This window comes from Equus przewalskii, chromosome 10, assembly GCF_037783145.1.
Source record: "Equus przewalskii isolate Varuska chromosome 10, EquPr2, whole genome shotgun sequence".
NCBI lineage: Eukaryota > Metazoa > Chordata > Mammalia > Perissodactyla > Equidae > Equus > Equus przewalskii.
This window is the reverse complement of record NC_091840.1, coordinates 22,232,413-22,257,355: the sequence shown is the minus strand read 5'-3', so window position 1 is coordinate 22,257,355 and position 24,943 is coordinate 22,232,413. Positions and strand designations below refer to the sequence as shown.

The 24,943-nt window shown below is 55.4% G+C and overlaps 1 protein-coding gene and 1 long non-coding RNA gene across 10 annotated transcripts in view; one reads left to right on the top strand and one right to left on the bottom strand.

Moving 5' to 3' along the window:
• Window positions 1–316: 316 nt before the first annotated feature.
• LOC139074052 (uncharacterized) lies at window positions 317–13,464 on the bottom strand. The gene is made up of 4 exons (XR_011523365.1): window positions 12,330–13,464; window positions 2,919–3,027; window positions 2,175–2,227; window positions 317–1,141 (listed from the first exon to the last, which is right to left on the bottom strand). It is a non-coding gene; the product is annotated as an uncharacterized lncRNA (long non-coding RNA).
• RARA (retinoic acid receptor alpha) overlaps window positions 4,571–24,943 on the top strand; it is a 44,447-nt gene continuing 24,074 nt past the window's right edge. The window contains exon 1 of one of the 9 annotated variants that reach the window (XM_070562031.1): window positions 4,571–4,759. The gene's annotated coding sequence lies outside the window, so the exon portion shown is untranslated. Of the gene's footprint in view, window positions 4,760–12,076; window positions 12,450–13,473; window positions 13,806–18,286; window positions 18,552–24,943 lie in introns of those variants that run through there. The other 8 variants (XM_070562025.1, XM_070562035.1, XM_070562028.1 and 5 more) reach the window with 8 other exon arrangements.

Sequence of the window (24,943 nt, the reverse complement as noted above, 5' to 3'; positions counted from 1 at the left end):
GGGCTACAGCAGGTGGTGTGGGATAGAAGGGCACACAGAGCCCTCTGAAATGAAAACTACCCACTGGTGTGTGTAGCTGAGCATAGTCTGTAGACAGGAGTCTGAATGTCATTCTCACCCTCACAATCCTTTATTAGAGCATTCATTCCCTCTCTTGGCTATGGAGAGAGGGTAATGTGTGAGTGGAGAACACAGTTCTATACCTAGAAGCTTGGAAAGTGTCCGGGGCTATAAGGGTTAACAAGCATAATTGCAAAGATTGTCCGAAGGCTGATGGAAAGCAGAGACTGAATGGGATTGAGAACAGATGCAAGGCTTGATTTAAATTACATTTTATTGGATGCTGCAGCCTTAAGAGACGTGACTGCTTTACAGTTTGTTTCCACACTGTGGGCAGCTGCTGTCTGTTCTGTGTCCACAGTAGGATCCTGCCCAAAAAGGAGCGGCCTCCCCACCTCGTTGTGTTTGAGGCTTGGCGCCTTCCTCTTAACTGTAGGGTTTGAGTCAGGAACATGGCTTGACTCGCAATGGGGCTGCTATGTATCCTCCATGGCTCTGAGCCAAGATCACATTTGCAGATTCAAAGGGGCCAAATCTCTTTCCCCTCTACCTCCTTTCTCTCTCTTTCCCCTGGTATTTGGAAATAGGGTTTTCTGTGTACTGGTTTGTCAGTTTCCTTTCCTTCAGTTCTCCCCCCACTGTCAATTTCTAGGTCATTGCTGCTCTTAAGACTTCAGCAATTGGAACAGGGTTGGTTCTGTCAATGATGCGTGAAGCAGACTTAGAGTCCCTGCTTGGCTTCCGCTGCCCTTGTGGGAGCAAAAGCTGATGTATGTTTGTCAGTGAAGTCTTAAGTGTAATTCAAACAGCCGGGGAGCAGATTGAAAGGAGGAAGAAAGTCCTTTTCTTGCTGGCTTTTTCTTACTGAAGCTGAGAGCTATGGGAAGGTGGTGGGATTTTTAGTGGGATGGGATGGGCTTGTGGTTACTAGTTTTTGCCAAGATCATAGGCTGTTTCACATAGAGTAGTGGCAAAGATGCTGACCTACATTCTTCCTCTTGAAAGTGGTGGGGTGTGTGTCTGTATCCTGGCTTATTTATTTTTCTTCAAAGAAGCCTCCATAGAGTCTTGGTGGGTATTGCTATGGAAAGAACATAGACACAATAAAATTGGTGTGATTTTCAACCCCAGAGCTGCCACTGACATTTCTGGCTCAATGAAGACTTGCCTGTGGCTAGATAACTGGCAAGAGTGTGTGAGGTCCAAGCTACCCAGAGATCAAAAAAAGTTGGCAGAGCTCTGTTCTCTCTTCCCCTCGTTGCTCCCTGCTTTTATTAAGTGCCCTTTTAAGATACACCAGTAAGAATTGGGAAGTAGGAATGAGATACAACTTGGAGATCTTTAAAAATATCTTTTGAAAGCTGTTACCTTGACTACTGAGGAAGACCAGGAGAGAACCTGGACTGAGGTTTCTTTTTTTTTTTTTTTTTTTTTTGAGGAAGATTAGCCCTGAGCTAACTACTGCCAATCCTCTTTTTGCTGAGGAAGACTGGCCCTGAGCTAACATCCATGCCTGTCTTCCTCTACTTTATATGTGGGACGCCTACCACAGCATGGCTTTTGCCAGGCGGTGCCATGTGCAGACCCAGGATCCGAACCAGCAAACCCCCGGCTGCTGAGAAGCAGAACACATAAACTTAACGGCTGTGCCACCAGGCCAGCCCCTAGACTGAGATTTTATTTACATTTCTATCTGTCCCCAGCACTTAGTAGAGTGCCCCTGGTACCTGGTAGGTACTCAATAAGCAATTGTTGAATGAACTAATAAATGAACCAAGATGTTGCCTTTCCCTCCGTCTTGAGGACAGTTCTGATCTGGGGTAGACATGGCTGATGCTTTTGCACTGAGGTGGAGCAGGCCCCTGTAAAAGAAGCGTGCTCTGTCTTATAAAATGTGGAGCATTTATTGGCCTCACAGATGCGTTCCAATCGCTCCCTCTGATGTAGTGGTATTTTGCTTCAGGCAACTTCCATGTTGCTACCAGGAAGCCTTGGCTATGGAGAGAGAGACCTACCTGCTGGGAAGAGGGGTGCCTGTCTGGGTGTTACCTATGTCCCTAGAGATTGGCCAGGAGCTGTGCCTGTAGTTGGCAAGGGATTAAGGAGGAACCCACCTTTGATGTCCCACATTTTCACTTTTGGGGAAAGTTCTGATCTCAGGTTCCTCCTAAAAAGATAAGGAAGGTGCCCTCTAAGACATTCTCTTCTAAGCTACCAACAGGGTAGGTCTCCCTCTTCTCAGAAGAGGTACATTCTGTAGGGGAGAAGGCGTGCCCTCTGGCCTCCCCTTCATTTTCAACCCCAGCCCCAAGGCACTGGCAGTAGAAGCTAATTGGGTGCAAGGGGCCTGGGTAAATGCTGTCTGAAGACTGGCGAAAGGAGAGAGCCAGCTCCTTTTTTAAAAAGCTCTAATTGAGTTCTGAATCAGCCTCGCTCCCTTTGATCCCTCCTCTGTTTCCCACACCGCCTGAAAGAGCTAGATCAGCACTTCATAACAAGGGTGCGCCTACTCCCCACACCCGCCCCCCCTCTTGACGCTCTGCTGCCGCCATCCACCGCTTGTCTCCTTCAGTTAAGATAATGAAGATGCTGAGAGATAAAATGTGTATTTAATAAGGGCGGGGGTAGGGAGGTGGAAAGGGGCAGCCAGGGCCTTCCCTAGTTTGGGGCCTAGCCAAGACTCAAGCTGAAAGCAAAGCTAGAGTAAGACTTGGCCCCAGAGTGTGGGGGTTTCTGGGCCTCAATCCAGCTGACTTCACTGCCTGCTGTTTGCCCTAAATTCCCCTACCTCCACCCTCTCACCCCCACACTCCTTTCTTTCCTCTCTTCTTGCTCCCAGTGGGAAAAAGGAGACTTACTTCAACTTTATTTTCAGCTGGTAACTTGGACTTTGGTGCAGCGTCCCCCAACCCGGAGTCAGCTGCAAGGTCAGCTAGGGCAGCCCGCTCTGGCCTAGGCCTGTAGAAGCTGTGGGTTCACAGTGGGGGGTGAAAAAAGCTGGAGTTAATGAAGACCAGCTGTTAGTCTGGGTTCTGCCTGCAGTTAGCTGGAGACCAGCCTTTGGTGGTGGTTGGAGGTACCAGGGTGTGTGACCTTCATCCCTGGGCACAAGGATATCCTGTGGCAGCTGAGGATTGTGCTGCTCTGAGTTTGGTTGTATCCTTAGTTTGCAAGAGAGTAGTCTGTTTCCCTCTTGGCTTTCTCTTCCCCTCCCCAAATAACGCTCAGTGCTTATTGAGCTTTATAACTGTAGCGGTGGCCCAGCTGAGATCTGAGGATCTCCAAACTCTTGTAAACATTCATTAGCTGCCTGGGAAGAACCAAGAGCCTGGTGTAACAGCTGGGAGGGAACTGAGGCACATTAGGGTGAAAGGCTTGACCTGAACTCACCCCATGGACTCCACCCTGGGGCCCTCGTCCATACTGTCTAGCTTCTTTCCCCATTTTTCTTGCAAGACAGAGGAGGTGGAGGCAATGCCACTGCCCTCTCCCCTTCTAGGAAGAGGATGTGCTTTCTCCCTTCCCTCAAGACTGTCCCTGGTTTCCCCTGGCCCTTTACCCCATGACGTTTTCCCTGCTCTGCTGCTGTTGGAGATATGTGCAACTCTCCTTGCAAAATGTTCTCAATCTAGCCCTCTGCAGCCTTCCTGTCCACCTTTCCCTGGCCCACCTGGCCCACCAAACCTGAATTCTCCTTTCTGAGTTACTGAGATTAGCTATGCTAAACTAGGTCTGTAATGTTGAAGTTGATCTAAGTGTGTTAAGAGGCCCCTCTGCCCCCTGTATTTATCTCATATGGTACCTAGGAAAACATTTTCTTTAACTTAGTCATTCTGGTAAAGTTTCAGGATCCTATTAGGGGCTGGGTAGGGGCACTAGTTGACCCCTAGATTCTGCATCCTGTTCTTCCACTGACAATTGCCGTTTTTGGTAATGGATGTAGCTCAGTCCCCCAGCCCCACCTGCTCATACTCTCACTGTATATGTATATCTGCACACTAACACTCCCAGATACACACACCTCAGTCTAAGGAGATATAACTTGACCAGTTTCCAACTGCCATCCAAGTCATGCTGCCTTTTTTACTTACTGGAAAGCAAGGTTTTGGAGGGTTTTCCCCCTGGGGTGACCTCCTTGTCATTTAGGAATAGTAGGGAAGGATGAGGAGACTGTGCTACATCTATGAGGGATAGGGAGAAGGAGCACCCATCCAAAATGAACGCCCCCTTCCCCAAATTCTCAGTGGCTAGGTGGCTTAGCTGGAGTGATAGGGGAGGAGATCTTAACCCCATCTCAGCACCAAAGCCCAAATCCATCTGCTTGAGGCAGGCAGGAAGAAATGTCTTTTTTCTCCTGTCCCATGTTATCCTATCCTCAGCTAGAGTCATCCATGTGCTGTGTATCTGAGACTGGGGACTGTTCCTGTCTCCAGCCTATGACTCAGATCCCTGTCTTTCTCCCAGTGAGCCTTTCTCTCCCATCAGTCCTCAGCTCTGCACCCGATGACCCAGTCAGGGCGGGTGGAAGAGGGCGGGGAGAGCCTACTGTTTGATGAGTGGGCTTTAGGACCCAACGGGAACCCGTGCCTCTTGCAGCAGCCTAACCTAGAAGCAGGGGGGAATCCTGAATCGAGCTGAGAGGGCTTCCCCGGATCTCCTGGGAACCCCATCGCCCCCATGCCAGCACTCACCTGAGCAGGTAGGACTACACACACCCCTTCCCAATTCCCCTTCGGCTGCCTTCTGCTGGGCCTCTCTGCTTCTGATCTGGTTATTTCCCTCTCGCCAGTTCAGGCTTTCCCCATCCCTCCTCCCCCACTGCTCACTGTAATCCTGGGAGGTGGGAGCCTGGGAACAGTGGGGTATCTGAAAGCTCAGAGCCCCTGCATCCTCCAGCGTTTTTCCTGCACTTCCCCGGAGGCATTCCCTGTTCTCTGGCTAAGAATAGAAAGTGGGGGGAAGGTCTGTTCAGGCCCCACACCCTTGCACCCTCCTTTTCAGTATTGCCTAATACCCCTTCCCCCATGTCACCTCCACAGGAGAATTGGCAGTGCTGGGGTAACAGTGTAGGGAGCAGGAGAGGGAGCTGAGCCCTTCTGGGGGGTTTCTCTCTTGCTGCCTCTCTGCCTCCCAGCCCCAAGAGCTCAGGACTTCACCTGCCACTCCTTACTCACCTTGTAGGGTAACTACTGTCCCTTTCCAGGCTCATCTGGCACTTGGGTGACCGAAGGCTTTGCTGGAGGGTAGTGGAGGTTGTGAGCGGTTTTTGGTGACCTTTTCCTCTAGGGAAACTTCTTTCAGCTTAGAGCCCCCATCCCTGCCAACACCTCAGGGCCCATAGCAAAGTCCTCCACCCCTACCTGCACCCCCGGACCCCCCTGCTGTGTGTGTGTGTGTGTAGACCATATAGTTGTAAGCTCTATAAGCTTTGGATAGAGGTGGCTACATGCATTGAAGGGGAGAGATCCAGGAGTATGGCCAAGGCCGGAAGAGGCTCAGCCCAGATGGCTGGGGTTGGGGGTGTGGACCAGATCAAGGAGGACACCCAGCTGTGCCAGCTCCCTGGGCTCCTTGACTGTCAGAGCCTCAGCCTCGTGGTGTTACCCTGAAGCTTCTGCCCTCTTGCAGGCTCTCTGGGAGAGGGCTGAATGGCACCTACTGTTTACAGTGGCTTGTTTTTCTCTCCAGAGGGGGGCTGACAGGCCCAGCTCTCTGAAGATCTAGGGCACCTCATTCTGGTTTGGTGGGTTTGTAGGGGGGAGTGTAGGAGTAACTCTGTGTGTGAGTGTGTATATTACCTCTGGGTGTAGCAGACTGCAGAAGGGAGTGATAGAAAAGACAGGTCACACTTTGGGGGAACCCCTCTAGCTCTCTGTATGTTGGGGGTGGGTGCCATGTCCTTATCTGGTAACTGTCTAGGTGAGGGGTTGGTTTTGGAAGAAAGGGTGGATAATGGAGTGACTTTAGACTTAATTCTGCTCTTGACTCAGAGAGAAAAGTAGAGATTCTGAGTGTGAGCAGTGGACTGAGAATCAGATGCCTAAATCTGAGACTCAGTCCTGTCATTTAACTATATGTATTTATACAGGTTTCTAAGCCGCAGTTTCTTCACTTGTAAAAATAGCCATCAGTAACAAGCCCAGCTTGCCTGATAGGGATACTCCCATAAAGACTCCATAAGACAGTGTATCCTAAAGCCCAGTGCAAATGGTAGTTATGACTGGAGTGGTGGGGGGAGGGTTCCAGGATGGGATTCTCTTCCTAAATCTAGGTCAGTCTCTCTGCCTTCAGTTTCCTTCCCCCATCCTTGCCCATCTGGGGGATAGAGGAACCAGGCAGGGCTGTTGCCCCAGGGTTCTGCAGAATTCCCCTAGTGCCGGTTGTAGCTGACGCCAGAGCGCCTGTGGTCAGAGAGGACAGATCGCCCTACCAGGCTGTTCTTCCTCTGGGGGCTCCACACCTTTTCCCCTGAGCCCTGTCTTCACCTTCCTTCTGCCTTTCCTGCTCAGCGTCCTTGTCCCTGTCTCTCCCCTGCCCACTGGCCTCCTTGTCCGGCTCACTGGGCAGGAGCCCTAATCGGATTCGACAGCTGAGATATGTGTGGCGGCTGAGAGCAGGCGGGAGGAAAGCCAGTGGGAGGATGGTAGGAGGGCTACCCTTGGCACTGCCCAGGCCTCCCAGTTACCACCTTGGGCTTGCTGACTCCCAGCGTGGCTTGGCCCTGGGGAAGGGGTGCCAGAGGAAGCTTAGGAATGAAGGGGCTGGGGTCTGAAGATTAGGGGAGAGGGAAACACACCCAGGACCCCAAGACCTCTTGGATATTTGGTGGCCTTAATGTCAGGATCTCTGACTCTGACAGGGAGGAGAGGACAGGAGGTAAGAGCCAGGCTGGCCCCATCCCTCCCATTCCCATGGCCCCACTTTCTTCTCTCTTGTTCAGAAATGTGTTCACTTTCCCCATCCAGCGCCTTTGGCCAGTTCCTCCTTATGGGTCACATCTGGGAGCTGCTCGGGGTACCATGTGTCTGCCTTACTCTGGGCTGTTTCCTCCCCTCCAAGGTATTTCTCTCACTCACTCTCTGGGCTGGGTGCCAGGACTCCTGGGTTTCCTGCCTACCTCATGGTGCAGAGCTGCCCTGCAGGCCTCCAGAAAGTCACTAAGCTGGTTTCCTTCCTCCTGTGTGAGGAGGGCCTTCTCCCAGGGCTGGGAGGTATCAGGAATCTCAGGTGGGATAGGGGTGGGTGCACTGTAGCCCCTGGCACCGTAGCACCCTGACTCCTCCCTCCTAGCCTCTGATTCAGTTTGGGGGCAACACATTCCCAGCCTGGCAGGCATGGCCTGTTCTTGCCTCCAGCCTTCCATCTTTACATGTGGAAGCCAAGATCTTCTGTTATCCTTTTTAGCTTTTTTCCCATGGTATCGAGGGGTGGCTATCGAAACCCCTATGTCTTCCCCCACACATTTTGGGGAACAGGGGATTAGCATAATTGAAGCTGGGGCACTATTTTGTCTTCCCTCCAGCTGGGCCAGGATGAAGGAAACCAGCACAAACTTCCCCACGCCAATTCTCTCTGCCCTCAAAAGACCAGTCAGTGGAGCCAGGCCCTGCCCTCACGGTGCCCACAATGTGGTTGGCACAGATTTGTCAGAAATTGGGAAGGTTTCCCTTTAGACCGCTTGCCTCCTCTCTCCTCCTCTTGCGGGGTAGGGACAGCTCTGTGACTGTAGGCACTTATGGGCAGGCCTCCCCCTAGGGAAGGGGTGTGGGATGCCCCCAAGATGGCCAAGTTGGCACTAGCCCCAGGCTGGAGTGCTGGACATAGTTCTGAGCTGGGAATTTGTGGAGGAGAGCAGGACATGGGCCTCCCTGCCCCCCTCATTTCCTGCTCTTTGGGCAGCTGTGGGCGAGAAAGGCTGCAGGGACTATTTTTAGTTGGTCTGTCCCCTGGCAGAAGGGACGTGCAGAAAAGCACGGGCAGGCAGAGGGGCTGGCCAAGGTGAGGGTAAGCAAGCAGGCAGGGTGTCTTGGGGACCCCTCAGGGCTCTGTCTGTCCAAGTGGACTTAGAACCACAAAGGGCTTGAGAAGTCACATAGACAATCCCTCTTCCTTACAGAGAGGGAAACTAAGGCCTAAAGAGGGGAAGTGACTGGCCCTAAGGACTCAGCCAGTTGTTAGCTGCATTGGAACCCCCACCTAGGCCCTTTGCACCATTCTTTCTCGTCAAGCTCCCTCACCACACATGATTGTGCGTCCCTCCCCTAGGGCAGCAAGGAGGACCTCAGCCAGGCACGTCTGGTCGGTTTTCCTCTCTGCTTGTTTGTGCGGAGTCTCCGGTAAACCCCAGCTTGGTGTGTTTATAAGTCTCCACTGTATGGAGAGAGCCTGTGTCCAGGCTGGAGGGAGGTGAGGGTTGGGGTTTGTTTAGGTGGCCTGTGGCCACTGGTGTGAATCGAGGTGCTGGGCGGCTTCCAACAGGCTCACAGGCTGACGAGTAGTGAGGCTTGGAGACAACTTAGAGAAGGGGCATCCGGTCTAACTCCATTTTAGAGATGCACAGATTTGCCCACAGACCCAGAATGAGTTAGGGACAGACTGAGGACTAAGGTTTGCAGACTCTCCAGAGCCCTTTGTGAGCCCCCATCCTGCCATGTGTAGGTCCTCGTGGTTGTTTGCCAATCTCCTCAACAAAGGAAGGGTGCAGGGCTGAAAAGTAGGGAGATTACTACGGGCTTCTAATAACAAGTCAGAAATGAGTTTTCCTCTGATGCCTTGATTGAGGTGCAGGTGGAGAAATTTCGGTGGAGAAGTGTGGTCCCTCTGAATTTGGTCTCCTGTCTCAGCCTCATCCCCAGGGCCACCGTGTTGCACAGCTGCAGGAGGAGCCATTGCATAGACTCTAATGTGAATGGCGCCCCCTGGAGTTGTTCAGGGCCCTGCCTGTGTAGCCAAATGTGGTGCTTCTGTCCCCTACCTTCTTTCTTCAAATCAGCTTCAGATCCAGCTGGAAGGAGGTGTTCCAGAGGAGCCTTAATCCAACACCTACTCCTTGACCCTGCCTCCTGCTACTCAATATCTATTCCTCTGCTGCCCACCCCCTGCCCACCAAGCTGGTCTCAGTGGGCCACAAATTGTGGCGCAGGAGTCCCTCCCCCCCCCACTCAGTTTCTCTGTCTCTGGGGGGCTGATTTATCATGTCCCCCCCTCCATCAGACCTGCTGCAGTGTGTGAGAAATCAATAGTGCAAATGGATTGAGGTTGTTCAGCCTGTGGACTCCCCTTGGGCCCTATCAACTCTCCTGGGACTTGGGGAGTTATTCAGTCCCCTTACAGCTCCAACATACACAGAGATAGACACACTTAGTGGTTGTAGCCAGAGCACTGAGAACTGGAATTATTCTTTCTGTCCATCTCTGTCTCGATCTCTCTCATTCTGTCTCCCCCTCATATACCGGGCTGGTCTTAGCATGACAAATACTCTTAAACATTTATTTCCTAGCTTGGGTGGAGTGGGGGTGGAGGGGCATAAAGGGCAGGAGGCTGCCAGCCAGAGGTGGGAGGAAAGCAGGTAAGGGAGACTGTGCCCAAGGAGGAGGACTAGCTGGGGAAGGGATTGGGTGACGGCCCACCCCATCGGCCTCTGGTAACTCAATCCCTGTACCCCACCCTCCCGATTCCTCTCCTGCTCAACAACTTCAGCAGCTGCTGGCAGAAGTGTGTATGAGTGTGTGTATGTGTGTGTATGTGGGGGGGTGGTGAGAGGGGCTGTGGGGGCAGGAGGTGCTGCCAGGACATGTTAAAGGAGACTCACAGCCTGGGTACAACTTGGGTGGCAGGAGGAGGTGGGGCTGGTGGGAGAGTGGGTGGTGAGTGACAGGCAGGGGGCAGGCTGCAAGGGAGCAGGGCAGCCCAGGGGTCTCACAAAACTTGTCTGCACTGGAGCAGCGCCTGGTGTGGTGGGAGTGGGCAGTGGTGAGGGGGCAGGGGCAGATACAACCATGGCTCACCCCAGGATGCCTGTTCTTCACCAGGGGGTGTATGTAACCATGGAGGGCACAGCCTGCCCCGTCCCCAATCCCTGGGGTGTGCCTGCTGGGCATCACAGTCTCGGTGACTAAGTCACTTCTGTCCTGGGGCTGGCAAAGTGCCAGGCTCAGCTCTTCTCGGTAGGTGAGTCACTGCCCTGGCATCTCCCCCGGATGCAGCTGAGTCACCCGGCTGTGCCTGCTGGGCAGGTGGGCATCATGCTTAGGGTAGGGTTGGGGGATATGTGTGTAGCCCACAGTACCTTCTCTGATCTTTCTCTGGCATGTGTTGGCCCCACCCATAAACCTGCAGAGCCAGGCAAGGATGGTGTTTTGCTCAATTGCTCTGTTAGGGGGTGAAGGAAGAGGCAGCAGGGTACTGTGTAGAAATATGTTTGATTCCGAGTAAATGGGGGGAGGCGTTGTTGAGGAGCCTGTGGGTTTGAGTCTTAGCTCTGCCACTGACAAGCTGTATGACCTTGGGCAAGGAAATTTCCTTTTTGAGCCTCAGCTTCCTCATCTATGCAATGGACATAGGAGCCCTGCCCCAGATTACCCTTCCGTACTTTGAGAGTCAAATGGGGGTGGGGCCATGAGGGTGCTTGTGGGAGGAGCTCCTTTGGGGATGAGCTGGGAGGCTGTGGAGAAGAGAAGTCAGTTGGGGCTGGTTCTGTTGCAGCAGACATCTCCCACCCCACCCACATCCAGGTGGTCTTGGAGGGGCAATGCTTCCCATCCTCTCTTCAGATTACCAATGATGCTATTCTTCAGGAGTTCCTGGCAGGCTCTGAGAGGGAGGCTTTGTTTTGCTGGAAGTGTGGGCCCTCCTGGGGTGTCTCAGAGCTATTTTGTATCTCCTTTGACTGCTGGGGGCTGTCACTGGCAATGCACCTGTCAGGGTTCTCTTGGTTTTCATCTTGTTTGGAGAGGGATCACTGTCTTGGGAAACCAGCAGCTCAGGCTCCTCCCCAAGCACATCTACTTCTGTGTGCAGGAGGGGAAGGGTAAGCCCCAAGAAGTGTCTTTCCTAAAGAGTGAGGAGCCCCTGGGCCTGTGGCTTTTCCCCCTCCGCTAGTCCTCTGCTGCTTCCTGCACTTTTCTCAACCTCCTGCACGAGGGTCCTTGGAGGATGGGGGATGGGAGCCCTGTTGCAGGCCCAGCACAGCTGCAGTTCAGCTGCTGCTGCAGATTGAAGACTCCTAGCCTCCCACCTGGGGACCTCTCCTGCCTCCTGGAGTCAAGCCTGGGTAGGGCTAGACATTGGACATGCAGTACTGGGTGCCCTTGGCAGGGAGGGAGTACCCTAAAGGTGTGCAGGCTGTGTACTTATACACATGGGTGCCAGTCTTGTATGCATGAGTGACTGACCCCCTGTGGGGAGCAGGTTTGTGGGTGCATGAATTTCTTCCCTCATCCGCACATGGGCCTACTGCTGTGTCTGTTTAGGAGTGTGCCCCACCCTCTGCTTCATGCCCTTGTGCTAGCACAGATGCCTGTCTTATATGTGCTTGTTCCGTGTGCCCATGGATGTGCATACATCCTGGGCGTGCATGTGGGGGCATACACATGTGTGCTCTGAATGTGCACATGGCTATGCATGTATGGGTTTTCTGGGAGTGCCTTTGCACACCTGACTCTCAATGTGCACGAGTGTATCTGACCCCACGTGCTGGCAGGTGTATGTGAAGGCCACCCTTGGTGGGAGGAAGCGTACCTACGTTTATGCACACTTGCATTTTTGTGTCCATGATCCTTCCCCTCTGGCCTCAGCTGGAAGGAAGACTGGTAGAATCTAGGCCAGGAGAAGCCTGTGCAGGCTGGGGGTGGCTGGTGCTGGGTCCCATCTCAGGCTGGTCCCTCCCTAGGGCGCCGTCCCCAGCTGCTGCCTAGGCTCAAGCTGGAAGGCCTTTGGGGTGGGGGTGCTGGAGGGGAAGGGGTTAAGCGTCGGCGTCCACATCTGGGAGCCATTGGCGCATTCCTGCCCGCTGAGCGCATGTTTGCGGATGGATCTGGACGGGACGGGGCGGGAGGGGCTGGGCGGGCGGTTCGCACCGGCAGACGGAAATCCAGACGGGAGCGGGAGACAGCCCAGCCCAGCAGGCGGGAAGGGGCCTGGGTAACCGCTGCTTGGCGCTGCCCAGGCACCTTTCCCCTGCGCCTGACCTCAGGGCAGAGCGTCCCCACCGGGCCTGTCCTACCTTACCAAGGCTAGGGGGCTAAAGCTGGAGAGAGACAATCAGATACCTCAATTCTAGACCCGGCTTTGTAACCACTGCGACCGTGGACAAAACCCAGTGTCCGCTCCCGGTCTGTGTACACTCCTCGTCTCTGGTTCCTCGTCTGTAAAGCGGGGTCGTCGGACCGGTGGGTTTGAGAGCTCTGCCAGCCGGATCAAGCTGAGTCTCCTCACTGGGATGGAGGCCTGGGAGTGTGGCACTTCCCTTTCCAGTGGGAAGTCCTGTGGGGGCACTTGTGGCCACTTCTCTGACCGGGGACGGGGAGGGGAGGTTGTTCTTTAGTGATTCCGCTTTCGCCCCACCCCCACTCCAGTAGACTGCTGGAGGTGGGGACACGATCCTCCCAAACGGAGCAGCAGGCTGGGGGGCTTGGAGAGGGGCTCGTGACTGTGTTGGGGATTGGGGTCTCTGCAGATGGAGAGTGATTCAGATCTGCCCCACTGGAACAAGAACGCAAGCTTTCCAGGCTCCTCCAGCCTGGGCCAGGAGGGAGAAGCTTGAGTCTGAGAGTCCTCTAGCATGGAGGGGTGCTCCTGGGCGCCCCCTACTTGGCTCTTGGAAGATCCAAGAGCCGCTGCCCTTTTGGTGGAAGGGTGCTTGTGGGGCGCTGAAGGGTTTGGTTGGGCCAGAGTTCTTGTGACCCAGTCGAGATGGAGAGGTGTTTGGGGGAAGAGGAGAGGAGGTGTACTTGCGGGAGGTCTACTCTTGCCCTCCTCTTTTGCAGATAAGAAAATTAAGATTGAGAAAAAGGAAGCGACTTATTCAAGGTCACACAGCTCTCGGCTCCAACCGGTCCCTGGAGCAAGATTATAATTATGGGAATCAGGGGCTTGACAGCTAGGGCCGTCCGTAGTCACCGTGTTCACTTCCATACTATGCCGCCGCCTCTCTTGGTTTAGGTGTCAGGGCTGTGTGTGTGATCCATGCCCCCGTGAGTGTGGGTGTGTGTGGTTGGGGGGAAGGGAGTGTGATGCCACACACTGCAGTCCTTTCTTCACCGAGCCCTCTTGCCATTCTTTCCGCATATCTTCACCCGCTCCTGGCTCTGAATCTCTTCTTTTGGGGCAGAGGGAGGGATTCTCCCAGATTCCCACGGTCCTGCCTTCCGTTAGGCGCGGCACCTTTAAGACTCGCCCTTCCCTGGTTCTATAAGGGCGGGGGGGCCGGGGGGCGTGATCCTGTGGGCCCGCCCCTGGATGGTGATTGGTTGTTGGGCGGACGGAGGCGGGCCTGAGGGAGAGGGCCTCCCCACTGCTCGGTACCCTCCGCCCCCCTAGTCTGGGGCTCCGGGTAAAGTTTCAGCCTCCGCACGTGACTCGCCATGGCCGCTGCCTTCGCCCCGCGCCCCTGAGCCGCGGCCCCCCGGACTGCTCCTCTCCCGGGACCCCGCACTTCTGACGGCGAGCGCAGAGGTTAGGCGCAGGGTTAGGGCAGACGCCGTGCCCGCGGGCGCCCCGGACGGATTGCGTCCCCCCACTTCGAGGTAACCTCTCTCCCGGGGATCTTGGAGACCCCCCTGGCTCCCGCAGGCAACGGAGCCCCGTGGCCTGCTGTTGAGGGGAGCGGCGGGCGGGGACCAGGTGCCAGACGGGTTCCGACGGGAACCTGGGGATTCCTGGGCTTCCCAATCCGCCGCCGCCGTGCCCAGGGTGGGGGTGCCCCGTCTATGTGTCTGTCTGCTCCCGTGTCTTCGCGCGCAGCCGTGAGGCGTCTGGGGCGGTCTGCCGCGCGTGTCCCCGGTGCCCGAGCTGTAGCAGAACCGCCGCTGGGAACCCCTGTTCTCTGTCTTTTCTCTTCAAAACCAAGCAAAACAAAAAGACTTTCAAACCTGTTTGGGGAGAGATCGGATGCCCAACGGACTAGCCCCCTCCTTCTTTCTCTCCTGTTATCTGAGACGCCCTGTGGTTTGGGGAGAATCAGCCCGGGGGGCCCACCCCCATCAGAGGCAGTCGGCTGGGGGGCGGGGCCCGCTCAGCTGGTGTCCCCCGTGGAGTGAGGGGAGCCGTCAGAATTGGGTGCGGGAGCCAGTGCAGTAGGGGGAGGGATGTCTCTGGGTTTGGTGCTACCATGGGGTTGTGGAAGGTTTTTGGGCTGAGGGGAGGACGGAATAGACTGGTCGTCGTCTTTGCTCTGATGAGGGTGTCTAGGACCTGGTGCCACCCACGAGGCGCAAAAGCTGCTAGCCAGATGTGTATGTTCAGGGGAGTGTTGGATAATTGGCTTGGCTTTGTCCCCTCTCTGGGCACTGCCCTATTGTCAGGCTGCTCCGTGGGAAGGGGGATAGGCCCCCAGTGTACTAGGCTGTGGATGAGGACCAACTCCTGTGGAGATCAAACAAGAAAAGCCTCCAACCTTAGAGGCTTCTCCATGATCCATCCTGTCTTGGATAGGATGCCCAGTGTGCTGGCATGGACGAGTACCCTTGGCCCCTGCCTGGTGCAGGCTCCCTCTTCAGTAACCAGATTGTCCTTTGCCTGCTGGCTGTCTGCACATGTGTGTGTGTACACGTTCAGAGGGACTTGCTCCCTAGAACACTCCCCCACCTCCCCACCCCGTGCGGCTTGCCCCCAACCCTCACTTCTGCTGCTGACCACCATCCCTCCTCCAGTTTCCTGGTTAGGAGATTCAGAGATGTCTCTTGTCCTCTTCCCTGGCTGCAGTCATCATAGGGCAGGGTTGTTCTGGAGAAGTGGTTCAGTAAGGATATCAGGTCCTGCTAGGAAACTGGGGCTCAAGCCCCAAACTCTCCACCAGGGCCTTGTGATTGATGGGGCAGCTGGGCCAGGGAAGCCCCAGGTTGGAGTAGGGTGGCTTGGAGGCTTGGGGTTTCCCCTGTGAGGGGGGAGGTGGGGATGAGTCTGGAGGAAGGAACAAGAGAAAGAGTATTTGGAGCTGGAGGAAGAAGGAGGGTGGTTGCGGAGTCAGGGAGTTTGTGGCTGTGAAGGGTGTTGGTGTATTGGGAGGGGCTAGGACATCACTTCTGCCTGGGAGTCTGGACCATGTCCATCTTGGGACAGAGCCGTCACTAGGGTCAGACTCAAGTAGGCCCTTGGGAGCTGAGGATGTTGGATTTGGAAGGACTTTGAGGGTGTGAGTGAGTGTGGATGAGGTGGTCGCTGTCGGGGTTTCCCCATCAGACTGGTGAGGGCAGTGCACAAGCAGTGGCAGATCTGAGAAGACTCTGGGCTTGGAATAGCTTAATCCTGCCCACCCCCATAGCCTCTAAATCTCTGTCCCTTCAGTCTGACCTTAAATGCCCCTGCTTCCACTCTGGGACACCTCTCTGATCCCCCTCCTACTCCCAACCATGTGGCAGCCTGGCAGGAAGCTAGCTGTGGGCAGCCCCATCTTGATCACCCCCGTGCCTCCCCCGCTGGGCACAGTCACCCACTTGTGCCATGACGTGGTTCCTGCCACCCTGTCTAGTGTGGGGGAGAGGACGTCGTCTGAGTAGCCCTTCAGGTCCATTTTGGGGGTATTGACCCAGACCCCAGTTAATTAGCACCCCTTCCCTTAAATCATTTGGTCTTGGAAGCTGGCTCTGCCCTCTGAGACCTTTCCCGCCTGCTCAGACTCTAGAGTCTTAGGTGGAGTCATCCTTAGAACTGTGTGACATGAGGGTGAGGCCTGCCCCAAAATGTAAACCTCAATGCCTGGTTCCCTGTCCTCTGGGCGGCATGGGCAGGGCAGGGCAGGACTTACTCTGGGCTGGACGGCTGAGTGTGTTTGGGCCTCTGTGGGGTCTATTTAGGAGCACTGTCTGGGATCTGGGGTGATGGGCATCTGGGGAAGGTAATCCTATCCCTGTGACAAATAAACGGGGTACTCCCCACTTGCCCAGCACCTCCCACCCCCGTCCCTTTCTGGTGGTGGTGGTTTTGGGAGTGTGGGAAGCTGTCAGGGCCCTTGGCAAGATGACCAGGGTTGTCTTGACTTACTGGGTTTTGGGAAAGGAGTGTGGCAACTGATACCCCCAGCTCCCAGGGCTTTGGCTGCACGTCTTCTCTGACGCCTGCTGTCTTTCCTCCCTCTGTTCCCGTCCTCACCCTCTGGCTGCTGTCTGGAGCCCACCCGGTTTGTAGGGGGATGCAGGGTGGGGGTGAGGGCCAGGATCTCTGTGTGTGTTCAGGGAGTGTTCTGGGGATTGGCAGGATTGGCTGAGGGTGTCTGGGCGGGCATGCGGGGACCAGGCCCAGAGTGTGAGAATGTGTCAGCGTCGGTGTGTCTGTCCCCAGTCTGGCTCGGGTGTGGGTGTCTCTTGCTTCGTCTGGATTTTGCCTCCCGCTCCAGTCCCCGCCCCCCACCAGCTGGGACCGCCCGCTTGCTCTCCCTCTCTCTCCGCAACTGGAGCCTCCCTTGCCTGTTCCTGGAATTTGGAGAGGAGGAGGAGGAAGAGGCAGGCAGACAGACCTCCCACACTCTAGCCCTCCCGCCTGGCATCATGGGGAAATGAAATAGGTGCAGTGGAGCTAAGGTTTCCCTGCCTTCCCCAGACCCTCCAATACACATCGTAGTGTCCAGGGGGCCAGGTCTTACACCCCCCCACCCCGCACCTGGCAGCGATGCCTCCTCCTCCAACCCAACATCGTGTCCACCAGGGCCCCTGCTGGGACCTCCAGGCACCACTCTCAGCCTGGGGAGTGGGTGGGGGATTAGACTGCTGCCAGCCTGGCCAGCACCTGTTGCCAGCCCCCAGCCCTGTAACTGGAGCTGGCCTGGGAGGGGGCTGCAAAATGACAGGTGGAATTTCTGCAACCAGGCAACCCCCTCACCCACTGGATATGCCTTTCTCTTCCTTCTGCGAAACAAGGAAAGCCTGCCCCCCTCCAACTGTCAACCTGATCTCATGGATGATGCCCCTGTCCTGCCTCTGGGGGTAGAGGCGAGGAGATGATAGGCAAGGGGATGGATTTATTGCTCTTTGCCCAGTGACCCCCCCCAACCCCCGTCACTGGTTGCAGAGCCGGGCTGCCCTTGTTCAAGTTTTCTGAGCTCTGCTGCTCTGGCAGGGCTGGGGGACGTGGGGGTGTGTGGCTGGGGGTGGTTCTCTGTTAATGTTTTAATTGCATAAAAACTGGGAGCTCAGCTCCGGGCCAGTGGGGAGTCTGGGTCTGGCTGGCCGCCCGGTTTGGGCTAAATATAGTCTGGGACATCTGCAGAGAAGGGGAGGGGGATGGAGGGAGGTTCCATTCCCCCCACCTCCAGCCAAGGTGCCCTCATCTAGGCGGGCACCTTGGAGCAGGGAGGGGGATTCCTCTGCATAAAAGGCGGGGGAGAGGCGGCGGAGGCTGTGCACAGTTGCGACCTCGCCTGCCTGGAGGCAGTAGACGCCTTAGATGAACCCGGAGGCTCAAGACAGGGCTGGAGTGGGGCACGCCAGGGCTGGATCCAATGGCTCTGCTCCCCTCCCCCCAGGGCTGTCCGAGGTCAGGCAGTCTCGGTGTGTCACTGCGCCTGGTGGTGTGTCACCGTGACCCACTCGCTGTGTGCCTGTGTGTACACACCTACCTTGGAGTGGCTCCCTCCGGGCCCCACCCCAGAGCTTCTGTCCCCTGGGTCCTACCGCAGGTCCCCAGCCCTCCTTCCTTCAGTCCCTCACCCCCAGTGAAACCTTCAGCCCAGGAATCGAGACTTGAGAAGGGGAAGCTGCGGTGGGGAGTTCTCTGATCTCCAGTCACGGCAGGAAGTGGAGGGGAGGGTGACCAACGAGGAGACTGTGAGTGGCAGGCAGGGAGGGAGGGGTTGTCAACCCTGCCACCAACTGTGCACACTGCGCTGGGGAGTGGCCACCCTCCCAGCCCCCCTTCCCTCCAGCTCAAAGTGAGGGAAACTTAGGGGGACAGCTGATTCCCCAGGGGCTGCTAACAATCTTCATCACCCCCCCAACGCTGAAAAAAATGTCTTCCTGTCACGTGGCTGTCACTTCCTGTCCCACTGTGGTTCCCGGGATGTTTGTTGTTGGTTGCCTTGGAGATAGCCGCCGCCGTGGGCACTACCCTGGTTCTTGTGGGGAGGGAGCTGCTCCTCCCCCCAGGCCCACAGTTGGGGGGGGTCTTGGGGGGCCTGTCTAGGGGGCCGTTTCAGGCTGAGTGTGTGTGGTCTCCGATGCCCCAGATCCCCCAGGGCCCCCCAGACTTCTGTCTGTGGGAAGGAGTCACAGCCACCTACGCAGACCCAGCATTGGGGAGACTGTGACCGCGTCTGGCTGTGCTTGACTGTGGCCGACTGTGTGAGTCTGATTGATTGTGCAGACCCTGTCCCCTCTGGCCTGGGTCCTGCTGCCTCGTGAAGATGCCGGTGCCTGGAACCTCTGCTCTCTAGTTCCTTTTACTTTTTGAGCCTTCTCCCATCCTGTGTTCTCATGGAAACTACCTTCCCCAGGGCATTTCTGTGGCTTCTTGGGATCCAGGCTGGAGTAGGGAGGGGCTCGGGACAGGATCCCCAGTTGTGTATGTTTTTGGGGGTGGGAGGGTCGTGGTCTGCAGAGTGTCCTTTCCCGTACACACAGCCTGCACCAGCTTCTCCTTGATCCCGCAGGCCTGTACTTTAAGGGGCAGGCCATAGGACTTTGTGACCCATTTTGCCCACCCCCTTGTGGGCTTCCCTGTTCAGCTGAGGATGGAGAGGGGAAGAGATTGCCCCTAGTTCTAGCCCCAACTGAATAGGCGGGTATGGAGTAGGAAGTTCCTGGGGGGTCGAGGGATGAGGGAGTATGGGGCAGGGCACAGTCTGACTCAGGCCTGGTCTGGGGTCAGAGCCAAAAGGATATCCTGAGGCAGCAGGGGGGCCATTCCCGGCTTCCCTGCAGCCTGGGTCCCCAGGGAGAGATGCTGGGAGGGGGCTGGTAGCACTGTGACCTGCAGACAGTCTGTCTGCCCTAGGATTTAGAATCTGGCAGTCTCAGGGTTGGGGCAGAGCTGAGGGGATGGGGGGATTGCTGTAGACACACACACACACACACATACACACACACACACACACACACACACTCACTTGCTCTGTGCTCTGACCCCCCCATTGTGAGGGACTTGTGCTTCCTGCACTGCATGGGGGAGGGGGAGACAGTGGTGAGGGGGCAGCTGCCAAGGTGAGGGTGGGGAAAGCCCCGTGCCAGGCTGGGTATGAGGACGGTGGTTTCCAGGCTGGGGGGTCCCCTTTTGTCTGTGCCCCTTTGGTCCCCCACAAGGACAGAGCTGCCTTTGTATGGTCCACACACTCCTGTGGTCTGGCTGTGGCCTGGGCAGGCTCATCTCTTCCTCTTCCTGTTTTCTTCCTTCCCCGTGGGTTGCTCCCTCTCCTTGCGGCCTGGGCTGCCCCCTGCCCTTTCACCTACTCTCTGCTTGAAAGAAGACTGGGTGGGAGGCTTCAGCTCTGGTTCTGGGTGGGCCCCTTAGCCACCCTGGACTTCAGAGGTCCTGAGCATGTTTCCCACGGGGCTCTGGGTTGCGGTCCTTGGGGGTGCAGGAGTTGGGGGCACTGCCCTGCTTGGCAGAGACCCCTGCTTCCTCCTCCCAGAACCTGGCCTGTCTGGGCTTGGGCTTGTCCAGTTGCCCTTTCTGCCTGGTATTCAGTCACTGCTGAGATTGTGGCATGTGAAGGTCAGGCAGCCCTGCGTAGCTGAAGCAGGACCTTAGGCCAGGTGGGGCACAAGTTCGGGAGACATCAGACCCACTCTTCTGGGACTAGGTGCTGCGCTTGAGACAGTGGGCAGTGGGCAGTGGCAGTATCCAGAGGAAGATGCTCGACTTCAGCCTTCCCCTACCCCCCTGAGGATGTGCTCAGGGCTGACGCATGCTTGGGACAGGTTTTTCAAACAAGCTTAGCTCCAGTGAGGCAGGCCTGGGGTCCTCAGGGCTGGTGGGGAAGAGGCACCTCCATCTGTCCCAGCCTTGCCCACGTGATCCTTCTCAGGCCATCCTGGGGTGGTCCCTTTCAAAGAGAGGTTGGCCTGGCCAGGCTTTCTGCAACCCGGACCCTGGTGAGCAAACGGTAAACTGAGACCAGAGTAGCTGGACTGTGGCCTTGCCGGGGAGGAGCCGGTGAGAACCTTGGCCAGAGGGGCTCCTGGATAAAGGGGAAAAAGGGAGTAGTAGCCATTGCTGCTCCCCAACCCCTGCCTGCAGATCTGAGGAGCGTGGGGGAGGAGAGAGGTTGTGGCTTTGTGTGTGTGTGTGTATATGTGTGTGTTTTCCTGGAAAGTTTATAAATAGTTCCAGCCCACTGTTCTGGTTTGAAATCTGCCCTGTCCTGCCTTGCCCTGCTCTGCCAGCTCCTAGCAGGGGTAGGGGGTCCAAAGGGGCCAGGTCTCTGTTTCTGCCAGGGCTGGAGTCCCCATCCCCACCCCCACCACCCCCCAAGTTGAGCTTGAGCTTTGAGTGTTATTTGCATATGATTCATTGACTGTCTAGAATGCTTAGGAAACCCCCTGTCTCCCCTTCTTTTAAGCTCCCCAATCCCTGTCCCCTCCTCTCAGCCCCCCTGGGACCGCCTGACTTTTCTACCTTGGGAGCCATTGTTTTGGGAGAGCCTGAGGAGTAGAGAGGAGAAAGTAGATGAAGAAGGGGGACTGGGCCAGCTGGGTTTGGGGACCCCTGATTCCTCTCCCCTGAGAATAGGGGAAGAAATGGTCTATTTCTCTTCCCCTCCCCAAATCCAAAGGTTTCCCTTTTTTGGTTTGTGACATGAAAGAAGGGAATTTGGGAAAGGATTGTGGTCGGGCCTCTACCCACACCCCAAATACCCCTCTGCCCACATCCCTCTCTTCAGTCTGGGGGGAAGCAGACCCTGGAAAATGGGTAATTCTCCTGCCCAGCCCTGTGAACAGATGCTAGCCTTGGTTGGGGAATGGGAAGGGAGAGCAGACACACTGCCCAGGGAGGCACTCAGGTGGTGCTCAGAGGTATGGGGGAGGGAGGGGACCCAGTTGCCCAGCACCTCCTCTGTGTCAGGCGCTATACTAGGTGCTTTCCAGGACTTTTATCTCTTAAATCACAGAGCCAGTTGTTGAGGTATGCAGTTCACAGGCGAGTAAACAGATGCTTAGAGAGGTTAAGTGACTTGCCTAAGGTCACCCAGAGTGGCAGAGCTGAGATTTGACCCTTCAAACCTCTGGTTCTTTCTACCATCTTTGTGGCTCAGCCAGCTCTTGCATTTGTCTCTAGGCGTGTGACTCTGGGGGATATAACGAATGGGCAGCTGGGGATGTCTGACACTGGGGAAGGGATCCTGGCACCTTTTTGGGGTGAGGGAGGCCCCAGCGGGCAGGGGTGCATGGTTGCTGGCAGACACTCCAGCCCCCAGCCCTCTTTCTGCTGTGCCGAGGCTGGGCTTAGTGTTGTGGAGGTGTGGGCATGTGGTTTTCTCTCCCTCGAGGGAGGGAACCTGTGGGCAGTGGAGGTGGCGGGCATAGGGTGGAGGTTGGATGTGGGTAGTTTGTTTTCCCTTTCTTTGGTGCTGGTTTCGATTCTCTGACGGTATCGTCTCCACCCCTGGGTACAGGGGGCCTGGGCCCAAGCGTCTGCCCAAGTCTCATGGCTACAGAGGGACCTTCTGAGGCTGGGCCTACACTCTTTGGCCCCGCCTCCATCATCCCTACCCTTGCCCATCCCTGTTCCCTGGCCAGCCTGGCTCTTGGCCCATTTCTGTGACCTTTACCCCCTCTCGCAGCTCAAGGCCCTCCCCAGGGAGCTGAGTAACTTTGCACCAAAGTTTGCAGGCTGAGTTAATGAGGCTCTGATGGGGGTGGGGGAGGCCTTCCAGCCTCTCCCTGGGTGTGTATCTGTAGGGGGTTGAAGTATGGTCCGAGATTTCAAACTCCTCTGGGGCAAAGTTGAGGCATTAAGGTGGCTGCAATTCTCTCTCCTCTGGAGGCAAGGTGGGCTCCAGAGGGTCCAGACTGGTCTGACTGAATCTTCTCCTGACCCCCCAAAAGCTGGGTCAGGGTGCTTGGGGTCTGGAGTGCATGGCTTTCCGGGCTTCAGCCTCCTGGGCCTCACCTCGGGGAGGCAGGCCTCCGTATGGACTTGAATCCACTTCAGTGTTTCTCAGAGGGAGCACCTCTTGGGTGTTTGTGGATCCTATTGTGCGTGTTGAGGGGCCTGCAGGGAGGTGGGTTCAGAGGCCAGCCCGGCTGTGTGAGGGCCAGGGAATGTGCAGTTTGGAGAACTGTGGGCTTGTGATGGTGTCTGTGGGGAGCTGTGTCCTGGGGCCATGCACGCAAGCAAGCCCTGAACCACGCGCTGTGTGGCGGAGCCCAGGTGTGGAGAGATGGTATCTCCAGGTTCCCTCTCCTCACGTGTGTGCCCGCACACACACACAGGCTGGGGCACGCAAGCGTGTTCTTACCCACCCGGACACTTTCCGTAGACCTGTGTCCAGGAGTTTGTGTAAGTGTGTGGTGTGTGTGTGTGTGTGTCATGCTGCTGAGGCTCAGCCAACTCCTCCTTCCCTTGCCTAGCTCCCCAGCTTGAGTTCCCATTGTGTGGGGCCCCACAGGGGTGTGGGGGGGCCAGGACGGCAGCTGGCCCGATGGGTGGGGCCCCTGTTCCTCTGACATCAGCCCTCTCAGCCTGGGAGGAGCCTGGGGAGAGAAGGGGGCACCTCGTTCAGAAGTAAGGAGAGAGGCCCTGTGGCTGTCGTAATTAGTAACAGTAAAAATCATGGTCATTAATAAGGTCCAGATTTCCCTCCTGGCAAAGCTGCCCCTCCCTAGCAAGTACCTGTCTCCCACCTCTCCCTCCCTCAGCCTGGCCCAGCTGGGCCCAGAAGACCTGGCCTCCTCAGAGTGGCCTTGGCAGGAACTCCCCCGTCCCAGGCATTGTCCTCGGCCAAATGCTGGCCATGTCCGCATGCCCTGGACTCCAGGTCTGAGCCTGGAGCCTGGAGCTTGGAACCTAGTCTGGCCTGAGCTTGGGGGAGAAGGGGTTGGAAATGGAGGCAGTTCTTATTTTGGGTCTGTGTTTCTTTTCTTTTCTCTTTCCTTCCTCTCTTCCTTTCTTTCTTCTTCTTTTTTACAGCTTTATTGAGTTGTAATTAATATACCATAAAATTCACCCATTAGAATGTACCATTCAATCGTTTTAGTATATTCACAGAGTTGTGCAACTATCACCACAGTCAATTTTAGAAAATTTTCATCACTCCAAAACAAGCCCCCATACCCATCAGCAGTCACTTCCCATTTCCTTCAAACCCACGCCCCAGCCCCTGGTAACCACAATCTACTTTCTGTCTTTATAGATTTGCCTTTTCTGGATGTTTCATATAAATGGAATCATACAATATGTGGTCTTTTAGAACTAGCATAATGTTTTCAAAGTTTATCCATGTTGTAATGTATGTCAGTATTTCATTCCTTTTTATGGCAGAATAATATTCCATTGCTTGGCTAGACAGCATTTTATTTATCCATTCCTCAGTTGATGGACATTTGGGTCCACTTTTTGGCCATTATGAATAATGCTGGTATGAACATCCATGTACAAGTTTTTGTGTAGACGTGTGTTTTCATATCTGTTGGGTAGATACCTAGGAGTGGCATTGCTGGGTTATATGATTACTTTGTATTTAACCTTTTGAGGAACTGCCTGACTATTTTCCAAAGTTGCTATACTATTTTACATTCCCACCAGCAATGTATGAGGGTTCCAGTTTCTCTACATTCTTGCCAACATTTGTTATTATCAGACTTTTTTATTTTTGCTGAGGAAGATTGTGGCTGAGCTAACATCTGTTGCCAATCTTCCTTTTTGCTTGAGGAAGATTGTTGCTGAGCTAACATCTGTGGCAGTGTTCATCTATTTTGTATGTGGGTTGCCACCACAGCATGACTGACAAGTGGTGTAGGTCCACACCTGGGATCCAAACCCATGAACCCAGGCTGCTGAAGCAGAGCACGCTGAACTCAACCACTAGGCCACGGGGCCAGCCCCCTTATCAGACTTTTTGAATACAGCCATCATAGTGGATGTGAAGTGGTATCTCATTGTGGTTTTGATTGGCTGTGTTTCTTTTTGTCTGTTTCTCTTCTTTTGTTTTTCTTATAGATATATGTGTCATATATATTAGTACAAACATATCCATATATAAATACGTGCATATGTATTTATGTCTGTATAAACTCCTGTAGCCCGAGTGGACGTGAAGCATCCTCTTGTGGATCTGCTTCTCTTTTTCCGTCTCTTTATTCTTGTTGCTGCCTGTCTGTCTCACTGTGTCGTGGGATCTCCGGGTTCATCTCTGTCTCTCTCTATCCCAGGGTGTTATCTGTTCGTGTCCTCTGGTCCCAGCTGTTCAAACAGGGTGTGGATCTGTGTACCCACCGGTGGGGGTGCACCTGGCCTTTCATCTTCAGCCCACCTCCCACCCCCTCCAGGGATGTGGCTTCTGCAGACAGGGTGTGTGGGTGAACTCTGAGATCAGTCTCCCTCACCCCTTCATTGCCTGGGAGTAGGGGGCTTCCGGCCGGGGCAGTCCCTGCCCTCCTGACACACTGCCTGCCCTCAGCCCATCGTGCTGTTGGGCATTGGAGGTGATACCTAGGAGTCCTTGGTTCCCATTTCCCTATTTGTCTGTAGGTCAATGGGCCTCCTCCCTGGGCCTGTGGGACAAACCCATCTGGGG